The sequence below is a fragment of the Squalius cephalus genome (genome assembly GCF_949319135.1).
Source record: "Squalius cephalus genome assembly, chromosome: 1".
Classification (NCBI taxonomy): domain Eukaryota; kingdom Metazoa; phylum Chordata; class Actinopteri; order Cypriniformes; family Leuciscidae; genus Squalius; species Squalius cephalus.
This window is the reverse complement of record NC_137122.1, coordinates 40293685-40315966: the sequence shown is the minus strand read 5'-3', so window position 1 is coordinate 40315966 and position 22282 is coordinate 40293685. Positions and strand designations below refer to the sequence as shown.

The 22282-nt window shown below is 37.9% G+C and overlaps 1 protein-coding gene across 11 annotated transcripts in view; it reads right to left on the bottom strand.

Annotated features, from left to right (window-relative positions):
- The window catches only part of shank1 (SH3 and multiple ankyrin repeat domains 1), a 123135-nt gene that overhangs the window by 94371 nt on the left and 6482 nt on the right, over positions 1-22282 (bottom strand). The window contains exons 1-2 of one of the 11 annotated variants that reach the window (XM_079861242.1): positions 17324-17550; positions 17084-17119 (exon numbers count right to left, since the gene is read on the bottom strand). The exons of 7 other annotated variants lie outside the window; for them this stretch is intronic. The gene's annotated coding sequence lies outside the window, so the exon portion shown is untranslated. Of the gene's footprint in view, positions 1-16851; positions 16955-17083; positions 17300-17323; positions 17551-22282 lie in introns of those variants that run through there. 3 more of the 11 variants (XM_079861243.1, XM_079861241.1, XM_079861234.1) reach the window with 3 other exon arrangements.

The window sequence follows — 22282 nt, the reverse complement described above, 5'->3', positions numbered from 1 at the left end:
ATCCATATCGTAAAAGTCTGTTTGCAAAGCCTTTGCAATTTACCAAATAATCCACAGTGAAATACCCCGAATACAAACAAATAATGCACTGCTGAGACATTCACACTGTTGTGAAGAATAACCCACTATCCAAGCATTAGGATCATTTGGAAGGTAATGGTATTTATCCTGTATCGATCTTCTCTCGTTCTCATGTCACTGATCACTATCGCTCCAGTGGGCGGGGCCAAAGGTGCCCTGTGACGTCACAAGTTTCCACTTTTTAGATCCTGTCGTTTGCTGGCCTTGGTTTCAATAAAAGCAGTTTTTGGAATAACAAGAAAGTTTTGATTATTTAAACTTACAGGGTATTTTTATAGTAGCCTATAACGAACTCTTAACTGTCAAAGGATCAAGGAACATTTGAATTCTCAGTCTATGACCCCTTTAATATTCCATTCCTTGTAGTAAAAAATATACATACATTATACATACAATATAAATATGCATAATATTACACAGTATTGGCATGCAACCCTGTAAGCACATTATTTTCCCACATAAAAAAAACAAACAAAACATTTCTACAGCATGGTTGTAACTTAAGAGATATAAATAATATCTTATTTTCTCAAATTTTACACAAATTGTAGTGTTGAATGCATACACTGTAAAATTTAAATGAATTGATTTTCATTTCATTTAATATATATTATTAAAATAATAATTTAAAGGTACGCGATGTAACTTTTAATTTAAAATTAACAAAATTTAAATAGCGAGTCAATACATCATCTATCCTTGTTCCAAAATGTGTTTTTGTCCTACCCTGATTCACTATGTTAAGCCTATTATAAGTGTTTATATTTTAGAACGGGGAATGGTTTTACGGGAAATTGTGTACAAACGTCACTCACCTGTTTGTGTCTCGTCATGTCCGTAAATAGAGAAAAGTTGCTTTGGGTACTTTGAAGCATTTACAGTATGGTGTGGGAGTGGCAGAGGTTAGTTGTCACAATGAGTGAGAAAGGCTGACATGGAGCAGCTAAATCTCAAACCAACATTGGCTTGGCTTTTTGGAGATGGGGAGAACGGAAGGATTTGAAATGTTGTAAAGGTGACACAGTGATGCCGTGTTTATAGCTCAACAGGTGAGTAAGGTATTTTATTAAACAGATAATTGCCTCAAGTAGCTCTCTAACAGAGTTCACTGTAAAGCATTATCGGTAACACATTACAATAAGGTTCATTAGTTAACACTAGTTAATGTATAACTAACAATGAGCAATACATTTGTTACAGTATTTATTAATCTTTGTTTATATTAGTTAATATAAATACAGCCATTGTTTGTTCATGTTAGTTCACAGTGCAATAACCAATGTTAACAAACAACAGTTTAATTCAAGTGGGCGAGACATGCAAGTATCAAACTTAGTCTCATTATTTGATACATTAAGTATCCTCACCCCTTTTAAAGAAGGGCGTGTTAGAACTAAACTGATGGTTTGCTCAAGGCTGTTGATCTGCTGAATTTCAAACAATGCTATAACTTCTTGCTTTCCTGTATTCTGCTTCAGCTCTCTTTCCCTTGGTAAACTGTATGCATGTATGTGTATGTATGTTAGAGTAGTTTAAGTGTTTAGTCTAGTTTAGTCTAGTCTAGTCACATGAAAAGTTGTCCGTGTTTCAAGCTCATATATACTGGAGTCCCTAATCATGCAGATTTTGACTACTTGCTCTTAGTAGCACTGTACAGTAAGAAAAAACATTTCCCATACCCCGGAAATGTACATTTCTTAGAATTAATAAACAATTAACACTGAGTGTTCACGGTACAAACAGGTTAATTGATTGTAATATTAATTTGACTAAGTTAATTCTATTAACTGATCCAAATATTCATAATCAATTATAACAAGTTATGATTGATTATTAATATTTCTTTAGAGCTAATTTGCTACAGCACAAACAATGTTCTTCCGCAAAATGCTTAGTTTTGAATTTTAATCGCTACAATGCCGAAAATTACATAGCTTACTTTTAATATAAATATTGACAACTTAAATTTGGTGTTAATTTAAGGTTTATTCCTATAACATTTAAGATAAAAATAAAAACGCAAATATTTTGGTGCCGTTTTATTTTTATATAAAACATGATTTCTAAGCATCTCTTTTCTCTGAACTTTTTTTGTGCTTCAACACACACACACACACACACACACACACACACACACACACACACACACACACACACACACACACACACACACACACACACACACACACAATGTTTCTAATTTCTAATAATAGTGACTTTAAGCATCAGTTGTGGGTGGAACGGCAATGGAGTTCTGGCGTTCTATTGCGCATGCGCGACTTTAACTGCTAGGCCTACTTCGTGGCGTTCTGTAACCGTCTACTACGGGAGGACAGCTGATTTGCTGAAGTTATTAAAACGTGACAGATTAGATTAGTAAATGTAATATTTTATGGTTATGTGGTATTTTAATTGTATCTGTATTTAATTTAATGCAAAAAGCAACCCTTTTCTTGGGTTTTTAAATGACATTTTCTTTCTGTATTTTGATAAATGATTAAATGATCCATTACTTCGTCCTCATTATTGTTCCTTAGTGAATTTTGCGTTCTTTGGCTAGGGCAGTTTATGGTTTACTTCCGGTGCCCGTTGCCATTCCACCAGCAGCTGTTGCTTTAAGTCTCTAATAAAGGCCTCCAAATCAACCAGTGACGCAACATCTTTATCACTGGGATTTGAGTTGCAGTATCAAAATCTTAACCTTCAATTTAAATCCACCCCATTTGGGAAACTGACAATATGAGTGACAGAAAGGACATGTCAGCTATTATACGAGCTACTACTGTGCCCTGTACAGTGTATTTTCATTGCACCCTCCAACGCTTGTTCTTCCACTATTCAATTCAATATTATTTTGTAATATTGTGCATTTTGTCATTTGTCAGCTTTCTTTTCTGTAGCACCATCTGAGCATAAACTACTGTCAAGAAGTGTCATCTACTTGTGTAAATGATAGCGGCCTGACATTTAGAAAGCTCCTTTTAGCAATGTCAATATTGCAACATGTGGTGCTGATGTCACGGATATCAGAGCACTCTTCCTGAGAAAATGAAGCTGCTTGGTATTTAATGGAGTGTGCTCAGTTCTGTGGGCAGCTCCCTAACCGCCTTCAACATAATCAATAATAAATATTCCTGCCAGCCCTTAGAGTGGCATGACCACCATAAAACATCAATGGCACGTAAAAACTAAATAAAATAAATCTGACAGATGGCATGTTCTCACGGTTAGATTTCCCACTGTTATATGTATACTGTGAATGCCATAGCACATTTATTAGTTAAAGCAACACCAAATAACTTTTCCTCTTCGGTCCCCCTACAGGTTGGAAGCGGAATTGTCCATTACCGCTGTCGTTAAAGGGGGGGTGAAATGCTATTTCATGCATACTGAGTTTTTTACACTGTTAAAGAGTTGGATTCCCATGCTAAACATGGACAAAGTTTCAAAAATTAAATTGTACGTTTGAAGGAGTATTTCTGTGCCAAAAATTGTCCTTCCGGTTTGTCACAAGTTTCGGAAAGTTTTTTTCGAGTATGGGTATGTGTGACGTCAGATGTAACGGAATTTCCTTATATGGGTCCTAAGGGCACTTCTCCGGTAAGATCGCGGGCGCGCGCGCACTCGTAGACCAGAGCAAGAGAGCGAAAGCAGTACGCCCATCAAAGCGCCCTGCCCGGCTTTTGGGAAGCCAATGTCACCAAAGAAGTGTGTTTTTGGTTGCCAGGGCAAGACAACCCTGCACAGATTCCCAAAGAACCCGGCGTTAAGGCACCAGTGGATGGAGTTTGTTTTTCCTGAGCATAAACGGAGTTGTGTAGACTGTTTGTTCCCTGCATTTCGACGATGATTGTTTTATAAACAAAGCCCAGATCGACGGATTTGCAGATCGTCTAATGCTTAAAGGAGAACTTGGTAACTTTTTTAACTTAATAAAACTGTCTAGAAATCATTTGGATGGTTAAACAACCTATTCTGGTGATATTGATGACTTTCCCTGCTCCCCCCAGCATTCCCAGGTGGAAAACCAACCTTGCAACTTGGGGACTGCCGTCCCGGTAAGACAGAAATTGGAAGTCTCGTGAGAAGCGAGAACGAGAACGAGCGCGAGCGCCAAACACGAATTGCTTTACGGCAATTCGACATAAACACACACGCATGTATGATGTATTACCAGATTACCCACCTCGGTAGACATAGCTCCACACTATACAGTTGGCTTGCTCCGATCATAACAAACGCACATGAGCAGCGGTAGAGAAGGGGAGGAGGCTGCCGCAAGTGAGTTTTTTACGTCCGTGTTGTGAAATATACGCCCCCCCACAGCTGTAGGGGGAGCTCGTGGGGAAAACATGCGACAACAAAAGGGAAAATCAGCGAAGAAGTGACTAGAGTTCGCTAGAGTTGCCGAGTTCTCCTTTAAGGAACTCCTCCAACCGCTCGTTTTTTTCCGGAAAGACTCGGTACAGCCTATCTTTCTTTTATAAATATAATAAAACTAAAGACTTTTTGGAGATATGAAGGATGCAATACTACTCTATAGGTACTCAAGATTAACAGGAGATTGAGTGAAAATGAGCATTTCACCCCCCCTTTAATTATTTAGCCTATACCGCAGCCTACAAAAACAAAATAATGACTATTGTAACGCTTGCCGTAAAGCAAGTCAAATTTGTAGTTTCCTATGTCTCATTCGAACTACAGAAACGCGTCCCAATCTGGCAAACTTGCATAGTGTGGTTATAGCAGATATAGGGCCGCAAAGCGAATGCAGAAATGCCTTTCACCCTGTTACGACTTGAAGAACCACTGAAACGATTTTGGAAACATTATTTTTAGGTAAAAAATAATCTTTAGTGTTGCTTTAATAAAACATTTTTAAAAAATTAAATAAAGGTCCCAAAGGGGGGGTTTCACAACGACGGCATAGAAGAACCATTTTGGGTTCCCCAAACAACCTTTTAGTGAACAGTTCTTAAAAGAACCATTTCTTAGTGTGAAGAACAATCTTTTTCCACTGTAAAGAACTGCAAAGTTCCACACTCTTAAAGAAGTTTCTTTATCTGGATTTATGGTTCCATGAAGAACTTTTAACATCCATTGAACCTTTGCATTTCAAAAAAGTTTATTTATGGTAAAAAAAGGGGGGTTCTTTAGATTTTTAGAATGTTCTTATCACTAAGAAAAAACTATGGCATCACTGTGAAAACCCCCATTTTTGACCTTATGAACCTTTATTTTAAAGAGATATTTCAAACCCTTCATTGCACAAATGCATTCAAAAGTCATTAGCTTAGCATCTATGAAAACATAACGATAGATGAGAGTGGCTTTTATCTCAACTACATGTTTTTTAGGTGCATTAATTGCATTATTCATTAACATACACTACTGCCTCTAAAAGCTTCTGCCTCTGATAGGTAACGACAGAAACCTTGATTTTCTAATTAATTTTAGAGGAGAGAGTTAGATGGAAAACAGAGAGAAGAGCGTCAAGAAGCCGAAGATTAAATTTGACTTTGTGCATTCAAACTGTGGATGAAAGGTGAAAACCAACATGAGGAATAGTCTTTATATCGTTCTAATCTATTCTATATAGGCCAATCAATATGGCAACACTTCAAACAGCACTTCTCTCCCCCTCCCTCTCCTCCAGGCCCCTCGGCTTCAACAATACATGTACGCACCTCATCTCCTAATTGTGTTTGCATTTTAAATTATTCAAAGCAATAAAAAGAACAGAAAAGACACTTAACATTCCTCCAGCTTCCACTTGACTCCAAATCTACGGCAGTCACGCAAAGCCGCGCAATATGCTTGAGGAAACGATGTGTATGACTGAAATGATAAAGCGTGATTTCATGACAGCGGTATTTGAATACATCTAGAGTAATGCTTAAAGAAACATCTGCAATCTTTGTCAAATTTCACAAGAATGGGAGGAATTTTTACTCAATTACGATGTGAGAAGGCATGATTTTGAGGAGGTGCATATGCACAGTACGAGAAAAAATGTCACAGTATAATCTTCTTAATATTATTTTCAACATATTTAGTCTAACTTTATAATTCATGTTATTGATTCTATAAAATCACTTTCCAATAAACTCTTTTGATGGAGACACAACTTAAATGATTCTCATTCGTCGCTCTAATCTCTAAGACTGTGATCAATTAGGCATTCAATGGTCCATAGCTGATTTGAAAATAAAGCAGTAATCTGGCAATAATGCCTTTGAGGGATGTGAACGAAATCAATCCTGTCTAGTGTGATGGCTTTCTGCATTCAAATGTTAATGTGATCATTACAGCCATCATTATGCAGTCCTCTTTCATAATTACAGAAGCTCTGGAGAAGCCCTGAATGACATAAGATCACCCAACTGGATGGAGTATGAAGAGCCAACAACATTGACCTTGCGTTGAAAGGAAGCAAGAAGCCAGATATATATACATATATATATATACATTATAAATATATAAACTTGTTAGTCATATTTTTTATATATATATATAAAATATGGCTAACAAGTTTCAATTAATTTGGTATATCAACATTATGCCAAGTGCTGTTACTTGAACTTTGTATTGAACCCCAAAATATTCCTTTAACTGTTTGGAGAGGTTTAGACAAGCGAAAGGAAAATATGTTTTCAGGTAAATGGAGCACTGAAAGCAGCAAGTTTGTTTGTTTGTGTGCATCAAAGTCTGCCAGTGAACATGCACGTCTCCAGTACCCATATCGCCCTCTATTTCTACAGCTGTTAGTCATGGCAATTGGCATCCACTCCCAAACCGGCCTCGCAAGCAAGCAGGAGGGTGGCTGAGGGGTTAGGGAGGTTCTGTCATATATCATTCCACATTCACAGCGCCGCCACCCTCCGCTGTTACTATAAATACAACCAGCAGCGCCTCCATTATTAATGTGCACAGCCACTCCAGCCAATCACACCAATCTATCCTGAATCCATCAACGCAAGCTGAACGGGTCCACCTCCAGATGCCTGACTGCCTGGTTGACCCACCCACAGCTTTCTGAATAAGGCCTGCAGCTCAGCACAGGCTTTAGAAGAGGATCAACACAGGCATCCTGATGTGGATGAGGGTCTGGCTCATTCACCATAATCTCTTATAAATGGGATGAACGGATGACCGAGCACATAGTGAGGGCAATATAACTGCTCTGACACACCTGAGGACACACTGTCCCAATGCTACACTATGAGACTGTATTACAGTAATATATCTTTTTGGCCTTTTTTTGTGAAATATTACGATTTGTTTCTGGTTAGTCTCTTGAGATTAAAATCTCGATGTTTTCGATGGAGGCACAAAACATGACAACAATATGAACAACAAAAACAAAGGATGATTTGAAAAGAAAAGTGACTAACTACATAAATGCCAAAATGACTGCTTAAAATATCTTGAACCTGAAAAGGCACTAGAGCTTGTAATTTCAGAATCTTTTGAAGAGTAAAAAGTAACCTGACGCTGAGCAGTCCACAGCAATATTACAGTAATATTAATACGGAAGTCTTTGGTAATTTTCACTACAATCGATAACGGAGATGCAAGATGGCAGGGGTTGCATTTGTATGAAACGAGAAAGAGCAAACAAGTGCCGGTTTTACTCGGATGAGCGGTGAATAGATAATGGTGAATAATTTGAAATACCTAACAGCTGTTTGTTGTGAGTGACCAATTAGGATCAAGTATTCCAGAGAGCCACATAATAATATACATCCTGACAGAGAACGTCTATTATGGTCATTATTACAACTGATGGTTGACATTTGTGCCATATGTAATAAATCCGCAGATAACAGGTCGGTCACCGCCACTTGTTCTTAAAAAGACGTGTAAAATATAACTCAAACCAACAGTGATTGTTAAAAACTTGATGCAAGTGCACAGATGGATGCTTGTTTTCTTATAATTTATGCTGCCACATATTGCTCATCTCTTCAGGCTAATAGCTTTAGGCTTGAACACGCACCTGTTTTGGTGAAAGAAGAACTGTTCTGACTCTGTTTTTGTCATTCTCTCCTCTTCTATTTCTCAAATACAAAACCCCCACATATGCCAACACAAGAAGTCTATCCTTGTATTCTTTGCTAAAAAAACACAAAAAGCAGGTTTCCATGGTCCTGGAAAAACACTTATCTAAAACTTGGCTAATTAAGCTATGGTGATACCAAATATACAAAGTTATGAGCGAGTACATAAATATTTGTTGTACATTTCAAGGGATAGTTTGCCCAAAAATGAAAATTCTGTCATATTTTACTAAACCTAATGTTTTTCCAAACCTATATGACTTTCTTTCTTCTGCTAAACATGGAAGAAGATATTCTGATACCTTTCTTTTTGGGTGAACTATCCCCAACAAAAATAAAAAATATTGTATAATAAATTATATATTTAAAATATCTTCTTTTGTTCTCCACAGGAGAAAGTGCACCATACCTGCATGAGTAAGGGTGAGTAAAACAAAAATAAGTGACAAAATTAGTGAGCCATCACTTTAAGTGCCTAGAAAATGCACAAAAAACAGCATCACAGGTAAAATAACAGATAAACATTCAGAAACGTAACTAATTACACAAGATAACCTGCGACTCCACAATAACCATGTCAACCCAGTTCAGCATTAGTCTAGAAAAGGACATGACTGACGAGTTGGGTGGCTCTAAAAGCCTATTGATCTAGTTGTTGACTTGAGCTGACACTGCCAGCGCAGCTAAGCTGAAGGTTGATTGATGGTGTGTGCAGCTGACACTGATAAACTGAGCCAAAACCGTCAGCATATGGAGAGGTACATTAGAAAGTTTAGCATAGCATGCTGAGATAGAGATCTAGAGCTGTGAGCTGAAGTATGTGGCCATTAGACCTGCAGTAGATGAGCAGAAACTGAAGGATAGCAGGCATGCATCACTGCCCTTCAACAAGCTATTCATCAGCTAATGCAGTGGATCACACACAGAGTTAATCTGTTCAGTGCAACTCTAAAACACGCTCCTAATAAACAAACCGGATGGCGTCATTTGCCTTAATGGCATTCAGTCTCGAGGATCTGCATCGGTGAGCCATAGCCATTTCAGCTAACTGGTATTCTCATCAGAAGCGTCAGCTGTGTTATACTACTGAAGAAGAGCAAGCATTGGAGGATTAATACAATACAGGTTTTGTGTGCAACTGTATGATTTTGCCAACAATGCGATTTTATGCCGAAGTATTCATGAGTAATGGATTGTTTCCTGTCTTCATTAAGCACGTCTCAGTAGCATAATCCCTCTGAATGAAGATGAGCACTTCTTAACCACACACACTTCCATAGCTCATTCTCCATTGCAGGTAACAAAAAACACGTTTGCCCATTTGCCTGACATAGTTTACTGATGAGACTGAATAGTATTATGCACAATAGATAGGGCATTTGGTAAAATATTTGCACCCTTAAAAAGCTTTGAAGGCTGCTGAGAATAAAAGTACTGGACGCTGCATTATAAAGTCAGTCAGCGATGGTACATTTATTCAGCAGTGTTTCTCAACCTTTTTGACTCCAAGGCTACCCTTTGTCCACAACTATGTTAGAAGGCCCAACACTCATAATTTCTGTTAAGTTTTAACAGCTGAATGTATTTCAAGCCTCATTTTAATTCATTTGAATGAATTTTCCAGTGATCATGATTTACTTGATAAGAATTAGGGATAAGGTTTATTTAAAAATATTTTCTACTCACAATTTCTGCCTGATAAAATATTTTAGAGTTTGGCACAAGTAGAAAAAAGTATAGTAATTATATATATATACATATATTAAAAGTTACGTTTTAAGATTTTATTAATTTACAGGGGTTTTCTATAGAAATTACACTTTTAAAATTAGTCTACATTATGACAGTAGGAACCTTGGTTTTTCAAAGAAAATAAAATGTGATTAAGAAATATCCTGATTTTTAATTAGTTGAGAACCACTGCTATACATTATACTATTATTATAAAACTATGGCTCTCAATAAAATCAAGTCGATCATGAATGATCTCATGATTTCTGTCTTTAAAACAGTAATATAAATGTATTTATTTAGTCAACGCTGAAATTTAGATTCCCTTGCAACCCCCTTACTGACCTCAGTTTGAATACTCCTGGAATAGGGCATTAAATACTCCTAAGAGTCATCTAACTGAACCTTAACATCAACACTTGATAAATGTGCATAAGCAGCAAAACCATCCATAGAAAAGTATGGGGCGTAATGCACTGCCACGGCAGAAACTGCTGTTCTGGGCCAACTGGCTCACCACCACTGCTTGTGAGTCTAAAAATAGCTGTACTTTGATGATGCACTGGTGACTGCTGGGAAAATTCATGCCCCACTCCCCCTCTTTTGCTGCATCCCTCTTTCCCTCTCAATGGTGCAATTAGCTCTAATACACTGGGATCTGGTCCACAGAAGAGCAGGAGACTCCGGCCAATCATTCAGATCAATTGGCATGAATGAGCTCATCCTCATGCAGCGAGCGGGAAGGAAGGAAGGGGTACGGCAGCATGCGGCTGCATTACTGCAACAATATATCTCTTGCATTTGCAGCGAAGCAACGGGAGAAGATGGAGAGGGAGCGTCGGGAAGAGAAAGAGAGAGGGGAACAGAGTTTAATGCTGTCCTCTGAGATTCAACAAAAGGATTGTGTTCCACTTATGTGCATGCACATGCTCAACCACTGTTGTGAGAAACACCCCAATGCCCTGTGCTCACACTGATGCAGACATGATCACATGCTGGCTGTGCCCGAGTTTCCAAAGCGCTAGACCAATCTCAGCAGCAGGACTTGTGTTTGGGTCACAAGGGGGAACAGCTCTGTCAGGGCAAGGGGGATTTGGCAGACCACTCAAGTCCTCCAGTTCATAGCCAGAAAAGACCAGAGTGCATGACACTTGTCTCTAGCATGACACATGCTCCAGCAATCATAAACTAGACAATCTGAACGACATCAAACTCTGTTGCTGAAAAGACCATGCTTAGACCAGCATAGTCCTGGTTTGGTGCTCATTAGCTGATGGACCAGCAGTGTTATGCTATTTACCTGCGAGTCATCCTGGTCAACGAGAATGGTCTTCTTTTTTTGTTTTTGTTTTTGGTAAAGATGTTTGACCCAGGAAGTTGGCTGGTTAAGATAGCAAAAAAAAAAAAAGTCATCATATTCTGATGAAACATAACAAATGCATAATCAGGTCACTTTTTCCAGGTAATGTAAAGGGTAAAGTAATATGATACATGATACTTAACACCATAAAACCAGAGTTACTATATTTCAAATAAATGTGTTACTTTTGTGAATATTTAATTTATTTACTCACACATACAATTGAAAACTTTCCTTTTATCATCTTAAATTAAAAAGTTATAGTTCACCCAAAAATGAAACTTCTGTCATCATTTATTCACCCTCATGTGGTTTCAAACCTGTATGGCTTTCTTTATTCTGAAGAACACAAAAGATGATATTTAAAAAAAGTTCCAAACAACATTGGACCCCATATAAAAAACAGACAGAATAAATAAAGCCATAGAGGTTTAAAATGACATGAAGGTAAATACATTTAAGGTGCACACTTTCAGTCCACAGTGAGATTTGTTTTTAAAACCTTCAAAACGCTGTGCTTTAGTCAAATCTTGTACTTTTTATTTGCAGTAGACAAAATAACCTCAGAGCACCGGTGGATCTACTCTGTCCTTGAGCCCACAGGTACGACCGGCAAAAACCTTGCCTTTTTCGTGACAATCAGTGTGCACTTTTCGCAGTATAGACCTTATGTAGCTCCGCCCCTTTTCAGCGCTGCGCTCATTGTCTTTTGACTTCCGGTCTGTATTTTCACAGCGTTTTGCGTGTTTATTAATGAACGGCTCGTTTTAAAATCTTCCCGGTCGATTTACATTTGTTAAGTCATCTGCTTTAAACATTACAGTCCTCATGATAACTTTCGTTAACTTTACATTAAGTAAATCCACTTAAAAAGCTAATTACTCCTGGACAGAAATGCCATATAAATATACAGAGCGACCGCAAAACGGAAGTTAAAAGACAATTTTCCAAAGATGGCGGCGCCCTTGTTTCTCTGGTGCATAAGGTCTATAGCCTGTATGTGATACAAAATGTTCAGGGATGAACACACACACACACACACACACACCTGTAAGCCAAGTAAAGCACTTATACTTTGGTGGAGGAAGAGTTTAAGTCAGCTGTCAGTGATAGAAAGTTACACAAACACAATAATGCAATGTAATATTGGCATGCGTTAGTTTTACAAGTAACTTCCCAAAACAATAGTCATCAGCCCGTTCACCAAAGAGAGACACACTCAGGGCAAAAGAAGGAGAAACAGATGGAAAGAAGGAAAGAGGAGAGAGTTTGGGCAGGTGAGAGAGAAAGGACAGAGCTGAAGTAGGCCAGAGCGCAAGGGAGACTGTCTGTCCCAGATCAGTCCTTTACCGCGAGCAGAATGAGAGAGGGAGGAAAAACGTGAGTGGAAGTGCGTAAAAAGACTGGGCTAAATCCTGAAAGCTTGAACTATCCCCCCCAAGAGCCTCTACAGCAAATATTAGAGGAGGGAGAGATTTCACCATCTTCAACTGATGGACAAACACACAGGGAGGGAGAAGAGGAGGAAAGGGCAAGAAAAACTCACTCGCTGTACAGGGGACGAGAGAATTAAAAGTGCACAAAGTGAAGACTAGGAGGAGGAGGAGTGGTCAGGAATAGCAAAAAAGACAGGATGGAATGGAGAACAAACATAAGCTGGCAAGGTAGCGCCCACTGCCTAGACTCATCAGCTTAGACATGCAGGCAAACGTGTCATTAGAAAACACTTATTAAAGAATGACATTAACCGATTGCATGTTTTTATCTACTCATTTTATAGGACAGCATGAGAAGAACATCAGACATTCATCACAATTGTCCTGTGTTGTTGTCAAGTTGTCCACACCTTCAGTATAATTTACGCAAGTGTGTGATCATTTATCTTAGCCTGTTAAAATGGTTTGAGCAGTTTCTATGTTAAGATGAGAAAATTTCTGCTCATTTACGGTTAAAAGTGTGAGGATGCATGGCAGGAGATCTTTGTGCTAAGCAAAATGAGAGAGAAGTGTTTGAACTACAAAGAGAGCAGTGGTTCTCACACATCTCTAAATGAAGACATGGAAGAGGCAATACACACAAACACGAAGTAATTGGAACGAAATACTTTCACTCTACACATTAGGGACGATTCAGGAGGGTCGATTGTATACTTGCGGCGGTACTCTCACACACCAGCAGTACAAGTATCCCTTTTATTCAACAATACTTCATTTAAATTGTTCAAAAGTACAGTAAAAATGTTTACAATGTTACAATTCATTTATATTTTAAAGTCATGAAATGGAAGTTTCCGATCGTCTTTTCTTCCCTATTGTGACGCATATCTGAGTGAACTTCTCAAACAAGAAAAAACGAAGGCCGTTTTTAATTGGATCGTGGTTTGCTATTGCTGTGATCTCATGTGAGTGCCAGATTGCTTTCGCACCAAAAATCACGTCATCAGAAAGAAGGAGAGGAAGTTATTTTGATGAAAGATTATGAGGGCACAGGAATAAACGAAAATAATGATGTGCATGGATAAATAATTTATAATAAATACTGCAATATTCCATAAAAAAGGGGAATACAATACATTTTTTAAAAACAGAAAATAGTTATTTTAAATTGTAATAATATTTTACAATATTACAGTTTTTACTGTATTTTTAATCAAATAAATGCACCCTTGGTGAGCATAGGAGTTTTCTTTTTTTGTGTATGTGTATGTGTGTGTGTGTGTGTGTGTGTGTATATATATATACATACTCTGGACACGTTCATGTGTATGCATGATATGGAGAGGGCAATGCAGATGAAGGGAGAGGCTGGGTTTTCCGGAGCATTGAGCAGAAGGGTGTCAGTGCCGTTCTAGTTTCCCAATTTATCAATGGCCTGTTCAATGTGGCTAATTTTAACTCCCTTTGTGTGCCTTTGTCTGATTATCCACTCTGTCATCCTATCTCATTCCAGCCCCCCCCCCCCCCCCCCCCTGAAGCGAACACACTCACACTACACCGGAGAGACTCTGTGTGTACGTGTATGTGTGTGTTTGGGGAAGACGGAGAGACAGAGAGACAGAGAGAGAGAAAGAGAGAGAGTGTGGGAAAAGAGAGCGTGTGACAGTTGTGACAACGTGTGACTGAGGAAGAGATGTTTTATTACAAGCTATGTTGGCAACACCATTCTGCCCCAATATCTGTGCCAGGAAAACATATTTGAGAGCTTTTGTTTCTCAGCCCATTTGCAAATTAATAGTTTTTTTATGCTGTTACGCATCAATTTAATTTCATATTATATTTGTGAGGAAATTATCTTTACAATACATAATTTTCCCTCCATTTTCTCCACTACAAAAAAATAAAATAAAAAATAATAATTTTCTTAATTTTTTTCTTAATTATTGGAAGATTATTTGTAGTTTTAAGCATAAATCTTACCAAATGTAGTCCTTTAAAACATACTCTGAAGAACAAGTCTTATTAGTTTTAAGAATATTTGATTATTTTACTGGAAAATAAGGGGGGGGGGGGGGGCAATTGTCTAATTATTGCCTTTATACTCAGCATAAAAAACTCATGTTCTTCATTTCAGCTGGTAGAGCTAATTAAACAGAGGTTCTTTTGTCTTTGGCTTCATTACATATTATGTTCCCCTCCCCCATGTTCTCTCTCTCAATAACTAGAAATACATACATCATGTAATTACGGGTGACCGTAAAGACCTGCAACAATTTCCCTCTTCTGTGCAGACAGTGTATCAGAGGAGGATAAACACAAGAAATAAAGGCTTCTAATAATAGATTCAGCAGATAATGGCAGGGGAGAGTCCCAAACCAAATCCACACACACTCCCTGAGCAATGACACACGTAGACACACTGCTGCTGCCTCAAGATCGCTTCACATCTGTGCAGAGGATAGAATGTTTTCTTGTGTGCCACTTCTAGCCTAAGAGATGAGGAGTTTGCTAACTACTTGAGGGGCATTCAGTGGGTTGTCTGAGCACCAGTTTGTGTCTGTGGGCGGAGAACAATCTGTAGCAGAAACTGTGATTAAGGAAATCGCCTGAACGTACCTGGAACACTTACTGTATATTCACAACTTTTTATATTAAATATTAATCTTAGATAAATGGCATGTACCAAATAAACAATGAATGAAAAAAAAAAAAAAAAAAAAAAAGAAAGTTCACTCAAAATCTCACACTGTTTCAAACAAGTATTTCCATATAACCTGTTTTCCATTTTCATTTCCATGCACTTACACTTAATGAACACCGAAGATTTTAAGCTTTAAAAATGTTTCAAAGCATCATAAAAGTGGTCCATATGACAATGTGTGCAATATTCTGCATCATCTGAAGTTATGCAATATCTCTTTGCGATGAAAACACAGATATATTTAAGCTGTTATTCACTGAAGATTTGCTCTAGCTCTCCTTGCCATGTTTGTGGATTCATGAACAAGTTGAGTCAGATCAGTTTTAATAAATCATTGAAGCGTATCAGAAAACCCTAGCTGAATGTGAATAATAAAGTGAATACTGATCTAAATTTTGGTCTGTTCTGACACAGAAAGCTATTGTGTGGCTTCATAAGACTTGGGTTATAGTGCACTAGTTGTGTGGACCACATTAATGATACTCTTATGGGGCTTTTCTGGAGCTACAGTTCAGTATAATTGCATGGAAAAGAGTGGATGGCATAATATTCTATATTCCACCTTTTATGCTTCACAGAATGAAAAGTCAGAAAAAAAATTAAACGACATGAGAGTGAATAACTGACTATTGAAGTTTCTTTACTTAAAGCGTATATAATGCATTATAAAAGTATTTCAATGCATTAATTATGCTTTGTAATGCAACTTATAAAATGTTGTATGGTCACATGAATCATTCTAACCACAGATTATAGTACTGTATGTAACACCTTTAGAAAGCATAATGATCTAAAAACATGACAAACAACCAATTTTAGATGTAACCAGGAATCTCCAAACATTATAATGCATCTTAACTTTGGTTACAATTATTTATGAAAAGATTTAATGGATTATAACACATAATAATACATTATACATAAAGGCTTTAAGTAAAGTGTTATCGAAATGTCATTTTGGGTGAACTATCCCATTAACAGCAAATTCTGCATGCATTGCATATGCTTACAAGAAAGAACGACAAAAAGCAGTGAACAGAAAAGAAAACTAACGTGGCATTTAAGAGCAGCAATCGCATGAGAGAGCTGCCATGCTTGCAGATCAGTCCGTTAGCCCTGCTGGGTGAGTAAGTCTGCATGCATGCCAATGTATGTGGGTGGGTGTGTTTCAGGGAGTGACATACTGCATATCAGTCTTTTCCCTTTAAAATACAGAGGAGAACTAACATATTACACTCTGCACAAGGAACTGATTTATATTCACTTGTAATTCTATCATTATGATGATCTCTTTCTGTGCCAAGCTCTTTCTCCCACACCAACTCACATATATATCCAGAAAAACTTACTACCTACTGATCCATTATCATGCACCTCCTGTTTTAATCGAACCTCAGCATGTCTCTTTAATAGAGAATCAGATTCCCCTGTACGAAAACACACGCCGTTGCAGCCAAAATACAGATAATGAGCAACACCAACCTAGCCTGATGTCCTCACATCATTCACTGCCTACAGCAGATACAGCACATGCATAAGTCGCCTCTGTTTCCCAAAAGCTCATATTTCCAGATCTGAATGGTTCAACTTTGAATGGCTCCTCTTAAAACCCTCTTCAGAATCCATTCAGCTCTCATCCTCTGCACATTTTAACCAGTCTCCCGTTCCATGCATCACCCCGGCACAGGCGTGAATAGAAATAAGCCCCACTTACTGTCTTACTGTGGTTGCCTGTATTTGTAGATCCCTCCTTTGTAAATGGAGAGAATGACAGCAGTTATAAACGAAGGGGAAAATCCAGCAGCTGGTAAAGAAACGGGGGGAAAATACAACAACGGCAAAAAGAGAAGGAGAGGAGATAGAGAAGGCAGATAAAGCAACAAAAAAAAAAGAAAGAAAAATGAAATGGAGGAAAATAAATCACCGTGGCAACAATTAGGCCTTTGGAAATTACATTTTAGAGTGTGTCCTGCGAGCCGGTGAGCGCTGGGAGCCAATGCATATCCTCAGCGGGCAGACACCGCTCCAGTGGCCGTGCAATAGTAACACTTCTATTTCCTCGGTTCTGACAATCGATCTCAACCTCTCTCTCTCTCCCTCCTCCCTCCTTTTCTCCCTGCCACGTTCAAACAGCCCCAATCGCTCGTTCTCTTTCAGCTGGTTGGTTGGCTTCATTCCTCTCTCATCCTCTTGTTTCCCTCCCTCCATACCTGCCTTTCTCTCTCTCTCTCTCTCTCAAATTGCTTTTGCCCCTCCCCCTCTCCGCCGCTGTCTTCTCCATCAGAACCCAGATACAAGGCAGACCCCTCCTTCCTGCACTCCTTCTCTCCAGCTTTCTTTGATGTTGTGAGGAGTTGTAGACTCTTAGCTGAGGACAAAGAGGAGACGTCTTTGACAGACTGTAGCGGTTGCTGAGAATGGCATGAAAGTAGGGGAGAGATTAAATAAAAAAAATATATAAAGCATGTAAATGTATAATACATTTTATGTAATTAGCGATGCCCGGATTGGATCAGATTGCCTAATTATTAATGAAGAGAAAATATATTCAAGGGCACCAAAAAATGCCACATATATTGTTTCATATATTTTAAAAAATTGGATTATAATTTGATAGATTTTCAATATTAAAAATCCTTAAATAGAGAGGATACTTCTTGAAAAAGGTGCTGGTGCCCTTCTAATAAAGGTGAAATAATAAACTGAAATAAATAACAGAAATACATTTAAATAAAATAAATTGATTGAAATTCATATAACCCCAATGGGTGTAACAAGACTTCACTTTTTTTTCCCAAAAACTTTCAAAGGTTTTAAAAGCCTCACAGACAGACAGATCAGGGTAAAAAAAGAAAACTATCCAGGATGCCATTCATTTCTTTGAACTGAAATTCCACTTCATGGCGTTCCAATTCAGCTTCCTGTATGGGTGAATCTATTTCAATTTAAATTGTCACTCACATCGACTCATCAACTAAAAAGTGAGGCAATTCTTTAGGTCTGAGATGTGCCTAGCCCTGCTGTCAATACCAGGTGTAAACAAGGTCACATATGTCTGTGATTGGCTGGCTCCATGTTCAGCTCGGTTAAATGAGCATGAAGTTTGTGTTGTCACATGTGAAGGTGTGATTACATGCATGAGAGATCCGATTCATAGCACATCAGAAGATCATGATTCATGACTGAAAATCAACATGTGTGACAAGACAACTATAAAATTGTTTGACATGGACTGTATATCAGTTTGCAAAACTGTGATGATTCACAACAAATCAAACTTCAACAATGCTCTGCTATTGTCACAATACAAATCTTTCTCCACTGCAAACGTTTGTCTTTACAACAGCTCCATCACTTCCTTTCATGTTTCCTGCTACTAGGGCAATATTTCTCAGGAAGTCCCTCTATGGTTCTTCCTTCAACATTAAATTAATCATGCTTTTAACTTCTATCTACAAAATCCTTGCTCCATTTTCATCAATTGTTGTTATCAAGCTTTTATCAATCCTACCATTTACTTTGCTTTATAGCACTAGGTGCTTTGTCTCTGAAACTCCCCATACATCTTTCCTTACTCATCCATTATCTCTACTAGCCGATTCTTTCAACCCATCTTCTTCTTCGAGACTGATATATAACACTTCCTTGTCTCCCTTTTTGTTTCATCACACAACTGTTCCTCATAATTAAGTTGTTTTACACCAGTGGCTCTAATGAGTCTGACTTTACCATCTTAGTCCGTAACATCCAAGCTCTTAAACTTAAACCCCCCACTAAGATCACCTCCAAACCACATTCAAAAAGACTAAATATCATTGTGTTTATGTAATTGAATATTATATCAACACCAACGGTCTTTGATAATACTGTCTCCAGCAAACATAGACAAAGAACACTGAAAAGAGATAGCTTACAAACAACGTTACAGAGCAGAGGGCTGTTTCATAAAAGACGCTATAAGAAAAGCGGGGATTAAACTCCAACACCTGATTTGAATGAACATAACAAATAAATTTGGGCTAAAGCCGTTTCATAAAAGGTCATTGAAGGTCACGCAATCCAACTAATTTAATCCAGGTTTATCTAGTCTAGATAACTGCGTGTGCATGCATTTCTTAAGTAGCCCCATAGGTCGATGGATCAAATCGATCTACCATCAAACAGCACATATTTGAGACATGTTTTTTTTCCTCAGTGCAAAACTTACATTTCACAGGTATATTCTCCATCTGTAAATGTTGGAAAGAAATATCTTCTAACTATATTCATTTATCTTTCGGATGCTGGATAAGTTGCAGTGAACTTATAGCTCATTACACATTTTATTCATGTAAAATAAAAAATAAAAAATTTGAACAGAAATAATTCAGGGAAGAAATTAGTAAGAAACCAAATATAATAAAGATAAAAAATGATTTTTGGTATAGGCTAGAGATTGGCATGGAGTACTTTCCATAAGATCATCTCTCAATGCAAATCAAACCAGCTATTAGGCTAACTGAAATAAAACCATGCCAATCTCTAGGTATGGTGAAGGCTATGTGATGATGTGGGGCTATTTTAATTCCAAAGGCCAAGGGAACTTTATCAGGATGCATAGTATCCTGGATCCATGAAGTAACTGGCCTTTAAAAATAAAAATCTGCCTGCCTCTATGGGAATTTAACATAGGGGTGTCCAGACTTATGCACCCTGTATTTTAAGGAAGAACATTTATTTATTTACGATACATTATTCATTCACAAAGAAAATTGGTGTCCTTAAAGGTTGGATTTTTCCTAATTTTTTTAATTAAGTCATTAAGTTCAATTTCCAAAAGATGATTTTTTATTCCTGTTTTTAGTCAACTTTAGCATGGGTGTCTAAACATATGCATAGCACTGTATATATATATATATATATATATACAAAGAACGTTAACAAACATTTAATTTACAATATAATTGAAAACGTTTGTAGGTCTAAATTGTATCATTTATCATTGTAGCCTAATTTGTTGATTGTCTGTATACTGTATATTTATTTTTGGACTGATAAAAGTGGTTAATAAAGTCAAATAATGGTATGGGAGAGTGTCAGTGGTATTATCATTGTGTTCCTGGTTGTCAGTGTTAGAGGAACGGTGTAACAACTCAGGCTTATTAGCCTGACAGTTAGCCTGCCCTGGACCAGGTTAGTTTCCCAGCATAAGTTGCCAGAGTAACTGAGTTTGAACTATTTTAAGTTTGCTTTATGAAACAGAATCCACAGACAATAAGTCTGACTAACTAAACTGGCTTCTACTCTCATCTTGTTTTATGGAACAGCCCACAGGTAGTAAAATATACAATTTTGTGCTAAATTGAAACTTTCTGGATCGATTTCATTCTATTCTAATACTGGCAGCTTGTCTACATCACCAGTTTCAAATTTAAAGTTCTCTTAGTGAGGTCGCTGGCCCTTCATGTAGAAAGAGATAAATGTTACACTTTTAGGCGCCGTTCACACAGAACGCGTTTTTCCATTCCGATGCGCTACTTTTCCATTATTTTTCCAGAGGTGTAAAGTCCAGGTTCAGAAAGTAAAAGTCCTCCTCAGTATTTTGTTCCAATCACATGGATTTGCTAATTAGCACCGTTTTTCAGCCAGGAGATACAACTAATTAGTAAAACCAGCTGGCTGAGTTCATGGGTGGAATAAACATATGGCAGGACTTTTACTTTCTGACCCCTGGACTTTACACCTACGTAAACACGTGCTAGATGGACATGTATAACCGCTGCGCTTGCGTCTTTTGCAGCGTCTCGCGCATAAGGCGTTCTAAAAAGTTAAAATCAGTTCTGTGTGAACAAGCCCTTAGGATGTACATTTCCTCTTCAATATTAGAAACATCACATAATATTTTGGAGAGGGTATTGAAACTGAACGTTGAACTGTGGGAATGTAAAGAGGGATGGACATATGGTTGGAGTTACCATGAGGGAATACACAGAAAGGCTCATTTTGTCATTCTAAACTTAATTCTTAGTAACATTACATGTACAGGAACGTGGCATTCATCTTTTCGACATTACATGTTATTACATCACAGATGGTAAGATCCATACATTTGAACGATTTGTATTTAACGTAGCAGCTGCTACAGTTCTCTTACATGGCATGCAGGAATCCAAGTACAGTATATGCTTGTCATGTGCACCATTGACTGCACACACCTATTCCACATGATAAACAGGCATTGAAACAGTCCTAAATTAAAAGCATATGAACTTTGCTGTGGTCCTTCATGTGCAAACCCAAAGAATCATTAAAGTTAATTTTGCCATTCTAAACTCAGTGTTTAGTAACATTATGTGTACAGGAAGGTGGGAGGAAGGGAGAGAGGATGGCTCGGTGTGGGAAAGGATTACTGAATAATTCAAAAAGAGAAGAAAGCACAGATGAATCAAGCAGGCTAGTGCCTGTTTCACACACAAGCACTTTAAAATGGAGGATGCTACTGTACATCTCTTTTGTTGCACAAATCCATCTGTAATATTTGCCAGTGAGGAAGGCAGTGTCTTCAAAAGCAGCAAAACATTGGGTCACTAGATCTGAGTCAATAGCATGTTGAGGTCTTTCTTCACCAGCTTTAACTACTAAAGACTGTGAGGTTTATAAATTATTATGTCTGCACCAAGAAATTCATGGTGATACAGTAAGGCTTTTGGATCATACAGTGTTTTCCGCAGTGCCTCAAAGGTTCAGCTTTTTACCGCCTCACTCTCTATCCACTGCCTTTCTGCCTGTCCTCGTTATGAAAAAAGCTGTTCCACTTGGCTTCAGAGTTAACCCTCTGCTGACTGTTGAGGAAAGAGAAAATGGGTCATGAGTGGGGAAAGGGGATGAATAGGTGGCAAGAAGCAAAAAGAAAGTGGACAAAGGTTCAAAGAAG